Below are 18,805 nucleotides of genomic sequence, written 5' to 3'. Positions count from 1 at the left end.
TTTTGCTGTATCCCATATATTTTCATAAGCTGTATTTTCAATTACATTTAATTCAGAACATTACAAATTTCTCTTGGGATTTCTTCTTTGACCCATGTGTTATTTACAAGTGTGTTTTTTAATCTCCAAATGTTTTGGTATTCTCTAGCTATCTTTTTGTCACTGATTTCTAGTTTAATTCCACATTGGTCTGAGAACATTCTTTGTATAATTAATACTCTTCTAATTTGTTAAGGCCTGTTTTATAGTCTAGTATCTGGTCTATTTTGGTACATGTTCCATGTGAGCTTTGGAAGAATATGTCATCTGCTATTGCTGGATGAAGTATTCTAACAATGTTGATTAGAACCAGTTGATTCATGGTGTTGTTGAGTTCAGCTATGTCCTCACTGATATGCTGGCTGCCGGAGTTGCTGATTACTGACAGAGGGGTATCGAGGTCTCCACCTAGGATAGTGGATTCCTGTATTTCTTCTTGCAGTTCAATCAGTTTTTGCCTCACGTATTTTGACGTCTCTCAAATGCACATACATATTAATGATGGTTATGTCTTCTTAGAGAACTGACTCCTTGATCATTATGTAATTCCCATCTTTATCCCTGATAATTTTCCTTTCTCTGAAATCTGCTTTTCCTGGACATCAATTCATTTTTCCATTCATTCACTCATTGATTCATTCACATATTTATTTAAATAGTTCTGTCCTGGGCACAGAGCCCATGGCCACACCTCCTTCACTGGACTTTTGATTGGCTAGGCCGGGCAGCAGGGACTGAAACAAAGAGGAGCTGGATTTGAAATAGCTGAAAGTGACGTGTAAGTAGATTGGTAATGGCAGAAATTATAATCACATGTCCTCAATTGCATAATTTAAGTGGAAAACTTTTACAGTGACACTATAAACACTCATGTCCCCTCCCTGCCTCATGCCTTCAAAGGAATAAAAGAAGCTCAGAGCAGACCAACCTCCAAACTGTGGACATACTCTGTAAGGAACAAGGGAGATATGAGAAACATGCTGAATTTACCAACATGTAAACTCCACATCACATACCTACTTTATATTTCAATCAGAAAAAAACAAAGTAAAAATAATGTTCTTCTGGTTGTTTTGGTCATTGATAGTATGTATATATTAAATACACACAAAAAAAATTTTTAAAGGAGATTTGGAGCCACTTTAGAACCAAGAAAATGACTAGGGAACCAAAGTCAGAATTGGTTTTATTTTTTAATTGAAATAATTACATTTGTCATTAATGCATTATTTATAAAAATTTGGAGACATCTGAATAATTGCTAATGAGTAAGCACTTAATTAGGTAAAATACTTTATATAAGTAAAATATCTAAATGGTGGTGTGAGTGGTTCCCTTCTAAAGAAAATGCTAATCATCCTCAGTTTATGAATGTTAAGGGTTAATATCTGAAATTGAAGGGAAGCATTGACAGATTATTAAAAATTTAAATAAATGAGCTTTAAAAGAATAATTTTTCTTGTAGTTTACATTTAATGATTCAAATCAACTAATGGAAACTCAATTGAAGTATTCATAGGGTAATGTACTTAATGAGAAAAATAAATCATATTCTTTGATCATACTGATGTCGTCATGAAAAAATAGGCCACTTTTGCTCTAAGACCTTTAACATGTCCTTGAATGATACTGAGAAGGTGTCTCTGCTCACCTCTCTACAGGAAGCCACCTGGTGACAAGGTCACTGTGCCAGGGATGAAAGTATGGAGAATGGAATTCCCTGATGTTAATATAAGTGACCCTGAAAGTTACCTAGTAGCCAAAAGCTCTGTATAAATTTGAAATAAGGGTTCATTATATACTTGTTTGCAAGGAGGAACCACTTGCTTTATCTTTGCAAATTTGACTCTAAATTACGAAGAGTTTAACCTGATGAAAGTAAGGCTCAGAAACACCTGGAATTTAAGAAGACAAGATTCTACGCATTGTCATCTGCAGAATAATTATTTGTATTACCAATGAATTTGCACACTTTAATTTTATGAAAGGATTTCATTATTTTCAGCTGTAGAAAAGCTTTTAAGAAGCTTTTTATTAAAAAAAGGTGAATACACGAACTGAAATGTTCACTCTAAAAATTCAAAGCACAGAACTTTTAAATTCATGTAATAATGCTGACATCCAAAGAAAAATGTAACATTATACATATTAAAAGTATAATAAAAATTGCATGATGAGATGAATCTATTCATAAAATTATAGTGCTCACTTACAATGCCCTCTTTAGGGAGTAAATTTATGTCACAGTATAAACCCCTCAGTTCTGAACCATTGCCCTGAAAATCTACCAGCATAAATACATATTTTGGCTTTGGTAGGTTTCCTTGAAATTCTTCTGCTATGAAAACGTTCTAAATGACACAAAGATGTAAAGGATAGCACACAGCTTAAAAGTGACACTTCAATAATAGTTTGTATAACATTTGTCCCACTTTTTGGAACTTCTTCTAAGGAAAGGCTTTAAACTGAGAGGGGACAAAACTATATGCATGACTATGTATTTCAAAACCAGCTATATAAAAGAGTGAACTTCTATAAACAACCAAAATAAATAATAGTAGAAGAAAATTAGAAAAAATATAGTACATCCTCTGGAAGAAAAATGTTATGCTCTCATTCAAAATGATGGTTATGAAGAAATGTAACATTGTGCAAATGTTTACACTATACCAATGATAGTTTTTAAAGAATTACAGTTACATTTTGCCTTCAATTACAATTGTGTAAAACTTAAATTCATAGGAGAAAGGCTGGAATGAAATATATAAAATGATTAACCCAATTTTTGGTAGAATAGTAGAATTTTGATAACTTTAAACTTTTATCTTAACTAAAATATACATACATAATATTATATAAACATTATTTCACATATATGCATATACACTATATTATATTACACATATATTTTATTCCATAGTCTAAATGATGCTATAATTCAGAGCTTGGTAGACACAGAATCCCCTTTCACTCAATCACACACAACATTTTCCTTTTGTGCCCCGGTCTCCATGCCATTATTCAATCTTGTGTATGTTTTTATGTATCTGCTGATTTTCACAATGAATCTTTAATCTCTCTTGAAGGTAAGGTTTAGGTTTTACTCATTTTCTAGGGCACGCTTCTGCAGGGCTTTACACAAGATGAGTACTCAATAAATACTTGTTAAACAAATAAACTGTGTCAAAACCATACATTAATATAAAATATTTTGATCAAAAAACTACAATCCTCTTAGTGAACACCCAGCATGTACTACATTTAAATTATCATCAAGTTTCAATCTCAGGCCAGTTTGTTTAGAAATGAAAATAATTAAATCAATAAATTGGAAAATGTGACCAATCCATGGTAACATAATATAAATCGTGGTTATTTGCCCTATGCAGAACTAGTGATTACATTTTTTAACAGAGCTGTAAGGAATTTTTTAATTTAAAAACCATGAGAAAAAAATTTCACCTAGAGAGTATGGAGGAAGAAAAATGATAAATATTTGTGTTTTCATGCTGAACTACAAATCCATCTTGAGCGCATGTTAGAAAACGTGTTCCTTACACATGACTTAAATTACATGAGTCTCACAGTATTCTGACAACGCAACCCTGAGACATTTTAGAGAATTAAGCAATATAGTCACAAGATGGAAACAAATATGCGTAGCTGCCTATGTAAGAAAGATGTTTCACAGACTATTGCAATGATTAGACATTAAATGGATATCTAAAATATATACCAGTCTACATAAATGGAAACAGTTCTACAAGAACAGATATATTTATGTCTTCATAAATGTTCATACAGCCTTTGCCTTCCCCTCCCTCAGGACACACAATGTGAATTACACAAGTAGCGTAAGAGCCCAATAAGCAAAGCCAACATTCTTCAGATCTGAGTGTCATTAATCATGAGTGATCTCTGGTTGGTGAATATCTGGCTCCCACAATATGGGGGATAATACATTTCACCACCAGACAATGGAGTTTCTAAAGAAAAATAACCTCTCTGAAGAATACACAGACTACAAGAACACATAATGGAGCAGATGATAAGCAAACTAGCAAAAAATTCTAGATGACAAGATTTGTTAACGTACAAAATGAAAACATATATGTGTGTGTGTATATATATATATATATATATATTTTAATAACAGGGAATCATAAAAAATTTTGATAAGTTTGGCAAAGAGAAGATACTTAACTGGTATTTTCCCTTGGTAGATCTCCCTGGGACTCAATACATACTTTAACAGGTAATGCTCTAGGAACCATGCTGAGCAAATACCTCTTAAGATTAATATTTTAATTTGTATTACAATTGAAACGTTAATTTTATGGGATGGAGTGTTATTGGGCTAAGACACGTTTACCAAATTCTATACTGCATTACATAATGTTACATTCAGTTAAGAGGATTTTAGTTGATACCTTTGACGGAGGTTAAGGCTCAATTAGCGACAACTCCGTAGGCACATTTAACGCCATGGCGCAGTGGAATCTCTGCTTTGGAATCAAAGCCTTAAGGCTGAATTGTGGTCATGTGACTCATTATATATCATCTTGGCCTTTTTGTTTTACTTTTAGTGACACGATTTTTCTTATGTTTAAAATAATGCAGCAGAATTGATAAGGTTCAAAAGTACACAGCCTGCTATACGTTAAATCATATTTTATAATAAAAAAATATGTGGCTAATATTGTGAGTTTTACATAAAAATAGGTCTCCTGATAACAAAAACTTTAATTTAGGAAATTTAAAGTACATATAAAACAACTAAAGGAACAAACAACACATACGAAGTGCTAAGATGATAATTAGGCTCTTAAGGACTGCAAAGGTCAAGAACACACTAGCTACAGCAGATCTATGTGTTGGGAGGAGTTAGTATAAGGATGTAAAGATTTATAAAGAAACATAAGAAGACACTTTCATGGTCTGGACCTGGGGCATCATCTGTCCACACACAGAGTAAAAGGGCAGCTGTAATGAAACAGCTTACACAGGCTGCTCCTAGGGGTCAGTCTTTCCCTGTCTCTCCCTGTCCCTGACTGGTCTGCCCCACTGTGGAATGGCCAGCTCCTTCCTTTTTTGGTGCTCAGTCCTGAAGGTGGGTTAGTTACAGGCAGGGCTACAGTCCAAACACTCGCTGCCTCCTGCTTCTCCACCATGGTTTCTGATCCCACTCTATCCCAAGGCAATTCCACTACGGGGTCCTCATCTGTGCATTTCATGTGGACTCTCCTATGGAGAGCAGACCTGCTGGGATTGATTGGTTTCAGCAGCTCTCTCCACTGTTGGACTGTGATCTCATAGCAGATCCACTGCGGACTGCTGGCCAGAGAGCCACAGTTGGCTTCAGTCTGGGTCCCTAGTCTAAAAACACAGGGCAGAGATCCTCAAGCTTGGTCAATCCACACATTGCCTTGGTGTCTCTGTCTGCATTACCCTATTCCAAAATAAACACAGTTCCGTTTACTAAGTAGCTGAGTCCAAAACTCTTATTAAGTGTTTATGTCTTAACAACTTAGTGGCCATTGGAAAAAATAATACACGTAAGTTGAAAGATAAATAATAGTTTTATTTTATAGTTAAATGACTACCATTACTCAGTACTAGAAAATGTACACCTGTTGGGCATTGCACAATTTCTTAATCCTCATTTCTCGATCTGCATTGATTTTCACTGCACATGCTTTTTTCACAGCAAGCACCCAAACCTCTGCTTTGCAAAGATGTGACATTACTGAAAGTAATATAGTGTGATCTCATGTTGAAACCACTAATTATTGAAGCTAGTATCTTAGCAGTGTTTGACAGATGTCAAGTATCTCTGTGTTTCCTTCAAAAGTTTAAAATATATTTCGGTGCCCCCACGAGTTGGCTTGCTCCCCGGGGGCACCTTGATGCAGTTTCTGAACCGTGTTAACAAGAAAGATGGTAGGTTGCCTGACACAGAAGAACTTAAGGATGACTAAAGAAACATGGTGTGTTTTTTCTCAGAAGGGATTAGTGGGCACAGCAGAAATGCAGTACATTAGGGATAGTTCACTCTAGTTGATTATGAAGTATGGGTAACAGTTACAATAAGAGTCGTGAGAAAAATTCATCATTTAGGAAGAGTCTTTGGAAGGGCTCAGTGTGAAGGATGGATAAAAATTATGCTGAGATGAGGAAAGTAGAGACGTAAAGAGTCAAGGGAGCCAGTTAGTGCCATGACAGAGGAGTCACCACTGAATGTGGCTTTGGATGAGGCCACTCTGTCAGAGATGTACATATGGGCTAATGCTGGGGAGATGCTAGTGGGATTCCCCTCCTGTAATCTAGGTCCAAGGGGACGAGGACTCTCTGCCTTGTTTCCTGGGAACTTGCTCCATCATCACTCCCTTCCCTTCCTCTTCTGTAATACTAACCCGCCCTCACCTTAGGTTCTCCTCTTATTCACCAGACTTTTGCCTAGTCAGGCCCCCCCAACACCTCCCTGCAGTCACACTGAACCCACTGCCACGCCTCAGCTTACCATGCTCTTTGATGCCTCTGTGCCTTTCCATGTGTATTCCCTCATTCCTGAACTAGACACATAATCTGTAGAGCCGAATGCAAAATGAAAATGTGGGGCCTCTTGGCCAAAAATGACTAAGAATTTCAAGATGATGACATCTGAGCATTAAGCCAAGCAGGGGTCCTTTCTAAGTGCGGGCCCTGAGTGCACACGCAGGTCCCTCTCCTTGCAGCTGGCTCTGCCCCATCCTTTACTGACCCTTTAACGCTCATCTCAGCTGCCTCTCTTCCAGGAAACCTGCCTGACCACACGTCCCCACCATCTGAGTAATGCTCCACTCCTATGTACACCTTGACCCCGTTCTTCTTCTCTGTAGGTGCTGCTTTCCTTGCCTACCTTCCTGACTGAACTGTGATACTATGAATAGCAGGGATTGTGTATCTTCGTATCTCCAGCACTTTGGACCATGCTTGGTAAAATTTAGCCCCCAGTGAATGTAAGTAATGCAGTGGAGGCAAAGAGTAGGAAGAAGAATGTACATAGGACCTAGATTTGGACAATGAGAAAGAGAAAAAAACAAATCCAAAGATATGATTCTCTGTGAACTGGATGACCGTTCAAGAAGGCAGAATGGAGAGGAAAATCACAAGTTGAGGGGAGTTGATATTGCAATCTAGAACTGGTTGAAAAATCCAACAAATCTGACCTCTATGTAAATGAACATTTTTGAAGTTGTTTCGAAGTTTACATACAAAATCCCAAATGAGGAACAGGAACATAAGCTTACATCTAGGTTAATCCTACCAAAAGCCAAACTAAGGCCAGCTTTTCAGATGGGTCCTGTTAAGTACCTGCTGTTTGTTCTGTCTGTGGAGAGGTTGCTGTGTGCTAGGAGGAGGCTGTAAAGTTGGAGAAAGATTCGTGAAGTCTTCTTCTACCATAGATTCCCACCAATTGCCCATCTCCTGCCATAGTGACCTTTCCAGATAAGACGTCTTGTGGGGGAAGAGTGATAACTGGCATGCCAAGCCACATGGTGCCTCCACAGACCATTGCATATATTTACATGCACAGGGTGGTACTGTCAAGCCAACAGAATGGCACAACCAGAGCCAGGATAATCTACACCATGCTCAGAGCATCATAGTGATTTTCTTATTATTTGGTCTTAATGTAATTCCATAAAATACATGTCTCATAAAAACCTGTGTTTAAAAATATCTTGCTTTCGATCTTCTGGCTATGAGAGTGGCTGCAAGTGAGCTCTACATTTTTTAATAAAGGAGCAGCATCCTGCTGGCCGTGGTGCCACAGCAAGAGTCCAGAACACTATGCCAGCATCATCAGATTTCTCGGAGGTATAGTTTTACGGGAAAAATTTGTCTTTAGAAACTGTGGGGGGAAACAACCACAGGCAAATGAAAGATTAAATATTTTTAATGTGAGAACAGTCAAAAATTGTGTGCATTATTTGATGCTCTACGTAGGATTTGATGCTACGTAGGATGCTCTACGTAGGATTTGATGCTCTACATAGACTTAATTGTAGAAAATAGTCTAAGATCACAATAAAGGAAGGAAAAGGAAGTATGTGACTATTGAAGGAGCACATTGGTTTTCTCTGGTTGGTCCTGAGATGGTGGCAAAAACATGATGGATGGCAGCCGTCATCCCTGTCTGGGAGTCCTGGAGTGATTTCTGCAGAGGTTGTGGGTCAGACTTCTGTTGTCATGTGTGGTCTGGCCATTGTTCATTTGCATATTCAGTCTCTCAATAATAATTGACTGTCAAGAAGATGTCATAAGCGGTTGTAGTTAAAATTGAGGTATCAGGATTTATAATATAATAAATAGGAGAAAAAATGAAGAGACTACTATCATTTTTTTTTTTTTTTGCGGCACGCGAGTCTCTCACTGTTGTGGCCTCTCCCGTTGCGGAGCACAGGCTCCAGATGCGCAGGCTCAGTGGCCATGGCTCACGGGCCCAGCCGCTCCGCGGCATGTGGGATCTTAGACCGGGGCACGAACCTGCGTCCCCTGCATCGGCAGGCGGACTCTGAACAACTGCGCCACCAGGGAAGCCCCCTACTATCATTTTTGAGTGCTACTGCGTTACAAGAACTTCCTTTGGCACTTATTTTTATATATTTGAAACTGAAAACAAGAAATTTATGTTATTGATCCCATACTGAGGTAGAGAAACAGACCCACAAGACTTGAACTTGTCCAAGAACAGGAGTAAGGTTTTTCAATGTATTGGTTTCTCTTGTGGAAGAGGGCTTAAAATTACTTCTAATGCTACATCTGTGTATCATACGATTATATTATGAGAATATCGGCATGAATGTATGAGGTTGCTTTAATTATGAGTAACACATCAATAAGATTCTATCCACTAATCTACAGACATTATTTGAATTTGTCAGTTATCAAACTGTTGCTCTTTTTTTGTTGTTACTCCAGGAGATGATCCCATACCCCTGTTCCTATTAGTTGTTTGGGTCTTTAATCTCCTCCAGTCGGGGAAAGCTGATCAGCCTTCATTTGTGTTTCAGGACTTGGACACTTTGAAGTGCACCGGCCAGTTATATTCTAGAATGCCCCTCTGGTTAGGTTTGTCTGATGTTTCATTCTGATTAAATTCAGGTTAAGCATGTTTTTGCCAGAATATCACAGACTGTGTACCCTTCTCAGTGCCTCACATCACGAGGTATGGGCATTGATATCTCTCATTTCTTATAATGTTCACTATGGTAACTTGGATAAAATACGACTTTAATTTCTCCCTTTGTTATTAAAACGTATCTTGTGTAGTGACATTTTTAGAGTATGGAAATACTCTGTGTCTCTTCAGACTTTTGCCCACTAATTTTAGCATCTATGATCATCTTTGCTTGAAACAAATTTGATTGTGTGGTGTTTGTAAATGGTGATTTTCCATTTTCACATTCCTTCTCTATTTATATGTTGGAATTATACTGTAAGGCAAAGTTTTCCCTTCTCTCCTATTTATTTATTTATTTGATTATTTACATCAGGAGAGACTCATGGATAGTTGTTTTATTTTATTAGTTATAATTCATCACTGTCATTAATTATTTTGTAGCTTAAATTGTCCTATATTATCCTTGCATTTATAAATATTTTGCTCTACATTTTTTATTACATGCTCTTTAGCACAACAATTTATGATTTTCTCAGATTTTTCCAATTTTATTGACCCAATAAAGTTTGCTAGTAACAATTAAATAGATTTCTGTATGCGTTTATGTGATACAGTTTAACAAAACCCATTGTTCCGTACCTGTGAAGGGGTGGAGTGAATGACTAACATGTACATAGTTCCTTTAGTTCAATGGTCTTACTCACTACCACCTACTTCTGCACCTGTAAAAAATAATATTACCCATTCCTCCAAAAAAGGGGGCATTAAAGCACCAGAATATTCCACATAAAACTCATTTTAGCTGAATACTACACATAAAACGTATTCAGGTCAGCATTTATTCTAATTAATCAGAATTATAAAATCGGCAATATAGGAAAAATAAAATCTAGTTATACCAAAAAACCCCCACATTTCATGTGCATTGTAACATTTATCAAGAGAAAATAGTCCTCATTATTCCTTTCAAGTTTATTGCCTTGAACACTACTATGTCTGGCAATAATATTATGAGCCCTGCTTTGTGTCTATTTTCATTTGCTTATGTTAGGGAACTTCATTTTTCTATGCTGATGCAATTTCTCCCATCACTGTTATATTCCTCTGGTCATTTTAATAACAGGAAATATACACATCCACACTTTTGTCACCATCTGACTAAGAGCCCCTTATGTTTGTTTCTGACAAATTATTATCAGTTAATATATATACAATTTATGGTGGTGATGAGAACGAACCTGGGAAGGATACGGTTTGAGGTTTATAAAGTAAACTCGGCTAACGCTGGTCCTGACTAATAAATCAACATCTAATGCTCTGCTATCATGTACTAATTAATTCTTCCTTTCCTCCCTCATATTAATTTAGTGTCATTCCAAGTCTTTTGGGGAGAGCACTTGCAGCTTTCATCAGGAACACTCTTATGCCTTGCCAGAGATTTTTTATTAATTGCAGTAAATGCAGTGATTTTGGACAACCAAATTTAGAAAAGAAAGATGAGTTTGGAAGATGGTTCTCCCCTTTGGCAAGTCTGATATTTCAGGATCTCAATAAATCTTTTTGAACCTAACAGAACTGGAAGCAATTTTTTCACATCTTTTTTAATACTCAGATAGTCTGGTAATCCAATTACAAGGACGCTTATATTCCAACATTCATATTAACATCAACTTCAAAATACAAAATAAAATAAATGTAACAAGTTAGTTCAGTACTCCTAGTCATAATAAGCTATTTCACTCTGATGACAAAGACTATGTTTGCATGTAATTTATATTCACACATGGCCAAAAATATCCAAGTAAGCATTTAAAACTCTGGTAGCCAGTTGAATCTCCTGTGTATAATTACAAGTATTTTTTTGGGATATTTTAATTTTTTTCTGAGTTTAATGATTTGAAAACCATATGATAGAGTCTTTTTTAACAATATGGTCTAGTGAGGAATTAAATAGAAAGTCAAGACACCATATACCTTGAATGGCTGATAACTATTATGTGAACTTAAATACCTCAGCCATTCATCATACTTTGCTATGTGTAAAATGTGAAAACAGTTACTCTCCTCCAACTTTCTTCCATGTACGTTATAGAAGAACAGAAAAACTAAATGTTATAAGGGAGGGAAGACCCAGCGAGTGGTAACTTCTGCCTCAGAGGCCTGTGTGGGTCTGCAGTAATGGAGTCTCTCTGAGTCCATGACCAAAGCCGTATATAACTCAAGCTGTATATAACTCAAGACTAGGAGCTGGAGAGGGGGGGAGCAAGGCAAAGAAAAATTACTCCCATGACGAGGCATAGATTTCCCAATAACTGGAGTCAGAAACAGGACAGCCCTGGAATGTTCTATCTTTCCAAACTAATGCTAGCTTTTGTGCGTGTAGATTTTTCATTCTTTATTGAGCCTTTTCAAACAGTTCAACATTTTAGGAATGCACAAAAGTTTTTGGACATCATGGCATGCTTGGAAAGAACCCCTTACTTTAGTCTCTGTCAAGACCTGGAGTGAATGCAGGAGTTCCCAGGCCCTGCTGTTGCAGTGAGGAATGAATCAGAGGTCCTGCAGTCAGCGGTGACCTTGGGCCCAGGTGCTTTGGTGTGCAATTTGCAACCTGCCTAAGGCTGGCTCAGCTATGCAGCTCAAACTCAGGATGGTAAACTAGGATGGGAAAAAGGACTTGAAATAATGTGATGTAAACTATGTGATGAAAATAATATAGTTGTTTGGGGAAACTCTATTATTTTAACACCACGAAGGCAGCATTTAGCATACCATAAGAAGTAAAGCAGCTTCCAAAATGTGTTAAAAACATGAACAAGGGGAAAACACACCTACTCAGCAAATTGGGTTCAATGTGTGTAAGGTTCAAAGAAAGATAAACAGTTGTAAAATCTGTTGGTCAAGGGTTACCATGCCTTTTAAATGACAAACTGCCAAAGGTTACTATAGACATAAGCTTTGCTAGAAACTGTTCTTTTAAAAACTAGATGTTCAAATAAATCAATTCTGTTAGGGACATTGAGAAAGGTGGGGGAAGAACATAAAGCACAGATCAATCTTTCCTTTAGGTTTTATTTAGACTGCTGGACATGAAAATATGTGAAACTGTTTCACCTTTTAGCTTCTACTTTATTAACAAAATAGAACTTAAGAGTTCCCTTGATGTTATACAGGATTATATAAATTGGGTCCGTGTCATTATCTCTAAACCTATAGAATTTTGTACCTACTCAGCAACATTTTTATGTTCCTCTGAAATTCCTACAACTAAATAATTATATATCAAAACAATTCTCCTTGTTTCTTAAGGGAATTCTCTTCATATCTAAATTTATTAGGAAGGTGTTAATATTTCTAGCACGTAGGTTATATTAAAAACAGAGACTACCAGGGGAAATTTTAGCTCAAAAGGTCTCATTCTTGTGTCTTTAAACTGCATTTAAGAAGGGACATGGGAGATACATTGTTAAAATTTCTAGCACATTTAAAAAATCTTTTTATAGCACTTAGCACTAAATGTGATAGAGATATTTGTATTCCTGCTCTATCTTCTACAAGGGAGTAAGGGGTTTACACTTAGTTTCCTTGGGTTGTTATTTTTCTATCCCCCTACAGCAGCATTTCACAAAATATGTTCCTTGATGCTGACAGGTTTTAAGAATAATGAAAAGAATCTCTATCATTTAAGCAAAGTAAACCTGGGTTAAGAACATTTAAACAAATTTTTAAATTTAATATCCTATAACTCGTCAACAGTTGAGTAAGTTCTGATGCTAACCCTACATATTTTCGACTGCCTATTAAAATATTTTGCTATTGCCACAATTAAGACACAACACTGGGCTTCCCTGGTAGTGCAGTGATTGAGAGTCCGCCTGCCGATGCAGGGAACACGGGTTCGTGCCCCGGTCCGGGAAGATCCCACATGCTGCAGAGCGGCTGGGCCCGTGAGCCGTGGCCGCTGAGCCTGCGCTCCGCAACGGGAGAGGCCACAACAGTGAGAGGCCCGCGTACCGAAAAAAAAAAAGACACAACACTGCTTCGTCCCACAAAGACCCTTTGTGCTTCACAACATTATTAGCTCCTCCATCCCAAACCCACGTAGACATTGCTTTGCAGTCTGTAAGTACAAAACAGTTTAGCCAGTTTCAGAATGTGATACTAAAGGAATTATAACGTATCTTCTTTTGTATCTGTTTTCCTTCAGTCATTAAAGTGTTTTTGATATACATGTTATTTTTTTTTGATATACACGTTATTAATAAAAGTAAGACATTCACTTTTTTTTTAAAGCTGCTCCGCGGCATGTGGGATCCTTCCCGACCGGGGCACGAACCCATGTCCCCTGCATCGGCAGGCGGACTCTCAACCACTGCACCACCAGGGAAGCCCGACACTCACTTTTGTTGCTGCGTACTATTATAATTGTGAGGAGACCAAGTTTGTGGATCTGTTCCGTTAGTGGGCATTGGAGTTGGCTTTAGTTTAGGCTGTTAAGTACAAAGCTGCTATGTACCAGTCTTTGTTGACATAGTTTAATTTCTTTTTGGTAAATACCGAGGAATAGAATTATTGAGTCACTTGTTAAATATACGTTTAACTTTTGAGAAACTTCCAGAACATTTTTCATCCCCACCAGTGATGTATGAGATTTCCTGATCCGTATCCTCCTCAGCACTTAGTGTTAACTGCTTTTCAATTTTAGCAGTTTTATTGTGTGTGAATATTTTATTCCATAAATTCTATTTTTCTTTGCAGAATTGACATTTGAAATGAAAATAAAACTGTTATTTTTACTTCTTTCTTAATACTTATTCTTTCTCATTCGTTGAAAATATGTTTTATTTATTAAAAATACATATAACTGCTGCTTTAAAATTTTTGTCTATTAGTTGAAACATCTGGTTCATCTCAGGATCAGACTCCATTGATTTTCTTCTGAGAATGTGTTCTATTTTCCTGATTCTTCATATGTCTATTAATCTTGGATTATACCCTAGGTATTATGAATATTAACTTAAGGAGATTCTGAATCCTGTAAGATTTCTCTGATGAATATTGTTTCATATGTCTTAGTAAATAATTTTCTTCACTGAGTTTGAGCTGTAAACTGTATTCCTTAGGATGCAGCTGGGTCTTAGCCCAGATCATTTGTCTTTAGCCGAGATGTTTTCAGTCCATCCTATACATGTGGTTTCAGGGGTCAGTCGGAGATGTGGGTAGAAATATTTGGGGGATTCTTCCCCTCTCTTCAGCTTTCAGTGTTTCCCAACCCCACTTTCCAGGTATCTCTGGCCAGAAAGACGGTACATGCCACAGAGACTGAACTTGGCCCAAGGCTACAAGCAAAAGAACCTTGATAGCTCCCAGGCTCTAATCCTCTCAAAGTGTGCATTCCTCACCAGAGTCTTTCAGTTGCTGTTCATTCTTCAGGTAGTTGCTTTTCCTATTATGTCCAAGATTTTCAGTTGCATTTTGCAGAGGGTTATCTGGTAGAGACTTAGTTTGTCACATTTAGAAGCAAAATCCATCCATGTTGTACCTTATATTTTCATGCTCCTGGCATGATTTAATAAACAGAATTTCTTAGTTTGAATGGAGACCAATGCATCTTTTTCTTTAAACTTTATGATTATTGCTTAATGTGTTATATTTACCTAACCCAGGCAATGGAGATTTCCTCCTATATTTTCCCAGGAAGAGTCAGTGTTTTAACTTTCTCATTCAGAACTACAATTAGCCAAATAGTATTTTACAAAGCTAAGCTTTTTATAGAAATATTAATAAATATGAAGTTTAAATTTTACTTGGGAGATCATGTTTTTATTTATTCTTTGTAACATATGAATTATATGTTATTATCTAACATATCTATTATTACTCTTTTTAGAAACAAAAATAAAAATATCAGTTGTCACCAATTAATCAGTCTATGAGTGAAAGTACCATGTTGGTCTGTGGAAATAACATCAACAAAAATATTTTATCAAACTAACTTTTCTCAGGCAACTAAATTAAGTTCCTCAAGTCAAGCATGTAATTAGAATTCTTTCCTCTCTGTTATGTATACTTTACACATTAAGTATGCTTGAAATAATTTCTATTTTATGAATTAAAAGAGTAATCTTTAATCCTTTCCTTTTATGAATGAAGCTCTAACCATACAAAATTTAGCAACCAAACTAGAATCTTTCATTGACTATATCTTAAATAAAAGATTAAGTCCACAATCCTAAGATATATTTTTGCAATACTCTATAGTTTGTATTAACTCTTTAATTATATTGTAAACAGAAAAAAATGGAGAAGAGTGAAAATAAACAGCTGAAAATAAACAGCTGAGACATAGAACTCATAATCAAAAAGTTAGAGAGTAATAATAGATATATTACAAAGATTAAACAAAAACATGATTTCCCAAGTAAAATTTAAACTTCATACTTATTAATATTTCTATAAAAAGCTTAGCTTTGTAAAATATTATTTTCCATAGCACTTAACATGTGTATGATATGCACAGGTGGTATCCTTAGCATTACCTGTATTCGATTTTAAGCTTTCTTAAAAGTAGGTCTCCTGTCCTACTTATCTCGCTATCCCCAACTGTAATATTTTCAAAATGGTGTAAATTGTATTGTAAAAAGAATCTCACAGGTGGTCAAGATTAAAAACGTTATATAAAGACCCCTAGATATATAGAGTACTTTGATAAAATAAACCAGGTAGTTTACACATGTCCATTATATCTGTTGAACTTCATCTTGACAATTAATTTTGATTAATATAAAAATTTCAAATTAGAGCATGTTTCAGTACTGAAATCACAATTTCAACAGTTGTCGATACCTGCACATTGTCATTGCTCATTGAATAGCATGACAAATGGGACTAAGAAAATAAACCCAGTAAAATGTGGCTAAATATAGTTGAATAAGCAAGAAATGAATAAGAAGCCATCGACTAGAAACCTATTGATATTGGACTGCATATGCATTTCCTCCTCTTCTCTTTCATTTGTATTTCTTTTTCCAATTTAATTTTTTTAAAAAGATGATGTAATGGTTAATTTTTCATGTCAATTTGACTGGGTCACAAGGTGCCCAGACACTTGGTCAAATATAATTTTGGGTTTGTCTGTGAAGGTGATTGTGGATGAAATTAACATTTGAATCAGCAGACTGAACAAAGCAGAGGGTGCTCCCCAATGTGGGTGGGCCTCCTCAAATCAGTTGAAGGCCTGAATAGAACAATAAAAGCAGACCCTTCCCTGGGTAAGATAGAATTCTATTGGCAGTCTTCAAACTGGGACACTGCCTTTTGCACCTACTTGGGACTCCAAGTGAGACAAGCCTTTTCTTGGATCTGGAGCTTGAGGGCCTTCCTACTTGGAGCCACACCATCTGCTCTCCCAGATCTCCAGCTTGTTGACCATCCTGCAGATTGTGGACCTCATCAGCCTCCATAATCACGTGAACCAATTCCATACAGCAAATCTCATCTATATTACCAGCGATAACGAGAGACACTGCAGGCCAAGCCTGCCTGGCTGAGGAGCAGAACCTGAGCGCGGGGACCCAGCACGCAGGGCCCCAGCACGCAAGGCGGACCGGAAGTCGGGGACCGGAAGTCAGTCCGCTGCCTTTCCTGCCCAGGGTTTTGTGAAGGGCTTGCTGTGTGGCAGCTGTGCAGCCTGCGCCTCCAGCTGGGCCGTGGCCCCAGGGCAGCAGGCGGCGTGCCGGGCACAAAGGTGAAGGGAGCTCCCGGGTTGAGCAGGCTGCTTCGGGAAGAGGACTGATTTATGCTCCCCGGATTTATAACCCTCAGTCATCGGGTCAGAAGCCGAAGCCCGCTAGTCTTCTCAGACCGCCGTCCGCCTGGAGTTTCTCAACATCTTCCTGTGGTTCCTTAGTACAGTTCAGGTCACGCGGCCACTTCAATTTGGTCAGATTTCATTTTGGGAAGAAACAGTGCAGCGTGTGGTAAAAGCTCAGGGTTTCCGCGGTGTCCGGCGCTCCAGCATCTCTTCTGCAGGACGTCGTTCTTCTCAGCGCAAACACGAGGTTCTGCGCCCAGCCCGGTGCAGTCGCAGGGGAGAGGAGAAGGAGGAGAAGATGCTCTGATGATGCAGAAGTTGGTTTCAGGTAAGCTGGTTTCCAATTATGCCGGTTTTGAGATCTCTGATGCCACGAATGGGTTTCTATAAAAAGCTTAGCTTTGTAAAATATTATTTTACATAACCGACTGAGGTTTCACAGGCCGAGCAACGCCTGGTCTCCCGTTGCCCCGGGGCCCCTTTGCAGCCAGACTTTCATTCAAGGAAAATGGGCTTAGCCAGGAGTTTAGTGGCAGGTTTTTCGTGACGGAAGAAAGGCTGCTGGCGGGGTTCGTCCCAGGAGCCCAACACCGTTAATGAACTGTTGAACAGTGGGCTGGCCTGACCTCCGAGCAGCTTGCGACCTGTCTTGGCCCATCACCAAGTTTGCCGGGTGGGGACTGGGTAGGTGGGCAGGTGGCTGCTGCTTCACCTTCACCAGCACTCCCCAGAGCACCCGGCCTGGCCGGGGCGGGCTGTAGTTGGCTTCTATGGATGGCCCTGCCGCCCTGCGGCTTCCTGGGCCCCCCTGCGCTCCCTGGTCGTCCAGTCCATTGTGCCTCCAGAGCCTCAGCTCTCGCCGGATGCAGCCCGTCCTCCAGGCACAGGTCAGAACCCGCTTTGCAGAGTGTAAGTCTGGAAAAAAAATGTACTGCCCTTCCCCCAAACCCCTCCCTGCCAGGCCTCCCTCTTGGCTCAGGCAGGGTCCTCGGTTGCCAGATCCCACAGGAGGAGGTCATTGCCTTGTGCATCAACCACAGGCTGGGGCACTGGATGGCCCCCTGGCTTTTTGTTGTATCAGAGGCACTGAGTGAAGATGGTCAGATATGTGTATATTCTGTTAAAAAATCGCTTGAAAAACTATGATGTTCCTTTGTCCTGGGTACCAGCCAGACACAGAAGGTGCAACAGCTAAGTCAGGGGAGTTTGGGGATAAAGTCTTGTCATCCTTCTGCAAACAGTTTTCAGGGAAGATGAGTGTGGAGCCTGGCCAAGAGGGGAGGCTTCCCAGTGCTGAAAATGTGGTGTGTGGAGCCTCTGGCCAGGAGCTCCTGCCCAACGTCTGTCCAGAATCTGCTGTTGGAGAAAGAGGTTTGAAGATCAACTTCAGCAGTGGTTGTCTGAAAACTCAGGAGCATTTACAGATTCAACTTCCCTTCCCCTTGACCTTCCTCAGATTCTGGCCATCTCTGCCTTAGACTATTGGAGCTGGGATGAAAACATTTGCAACTACTAGCCCTCAGGATGAAAGGACAGGAGCCACTGCAGCTGTCAGAGGCAACAGGCACATCTCTGAAGCACTTGGAAAGGCTGATCCCAAGTTCAGGGGAAGTGGAAGTTGCCTCTGAGCTCCATGTCTCTGCACTGCTAGACATGGTGGACATTTGAGCTGCCTGACCTGAAAGAGGGAGGGTCTCTCCAGAAGGTTTTGTTTTTATTAAAACTAATGTTATTCTCAGATACTTGATGCACTGTTGGAAATATGCTTTTTATATCATGTAAATAAA

At 38.5% G+C, this 18,805-nt stretch overlaps 1 pseudogene; it reads left to right on the top strand.

Moving 5' to 3' along the window:
• The first annotated feature begins 17,792 nt into the window (after positions 1–17,792).
• Positions 17,793–18,686, top strand: LOC136118549 (germinal-center associated nuclear protein pseudogene; annotated as a pseudogene).
• The last annotated feature ends 119 nt before the right edge of the window (positions 18,687–18,805 follow it).

This window comes from Phocoena phocoena, chromosome 2 (genome assembly GCF_963924675.1).
Source record: "Phocoena phocoena chromosome 2, mPhoPho1.1, whole genome shotgun sequence".
NCBI classification, from domain to species: Eukaryota; Metazoa; Chordata; class Mammalia; order Artiodactyla; family Phocoenidae; genus Phocoena; species Phocoena phocoena.
Note: the sequence above shows the minus strand (reverse complement) of the source record. Positions and strands in the feature narration are given on the sequence as shown.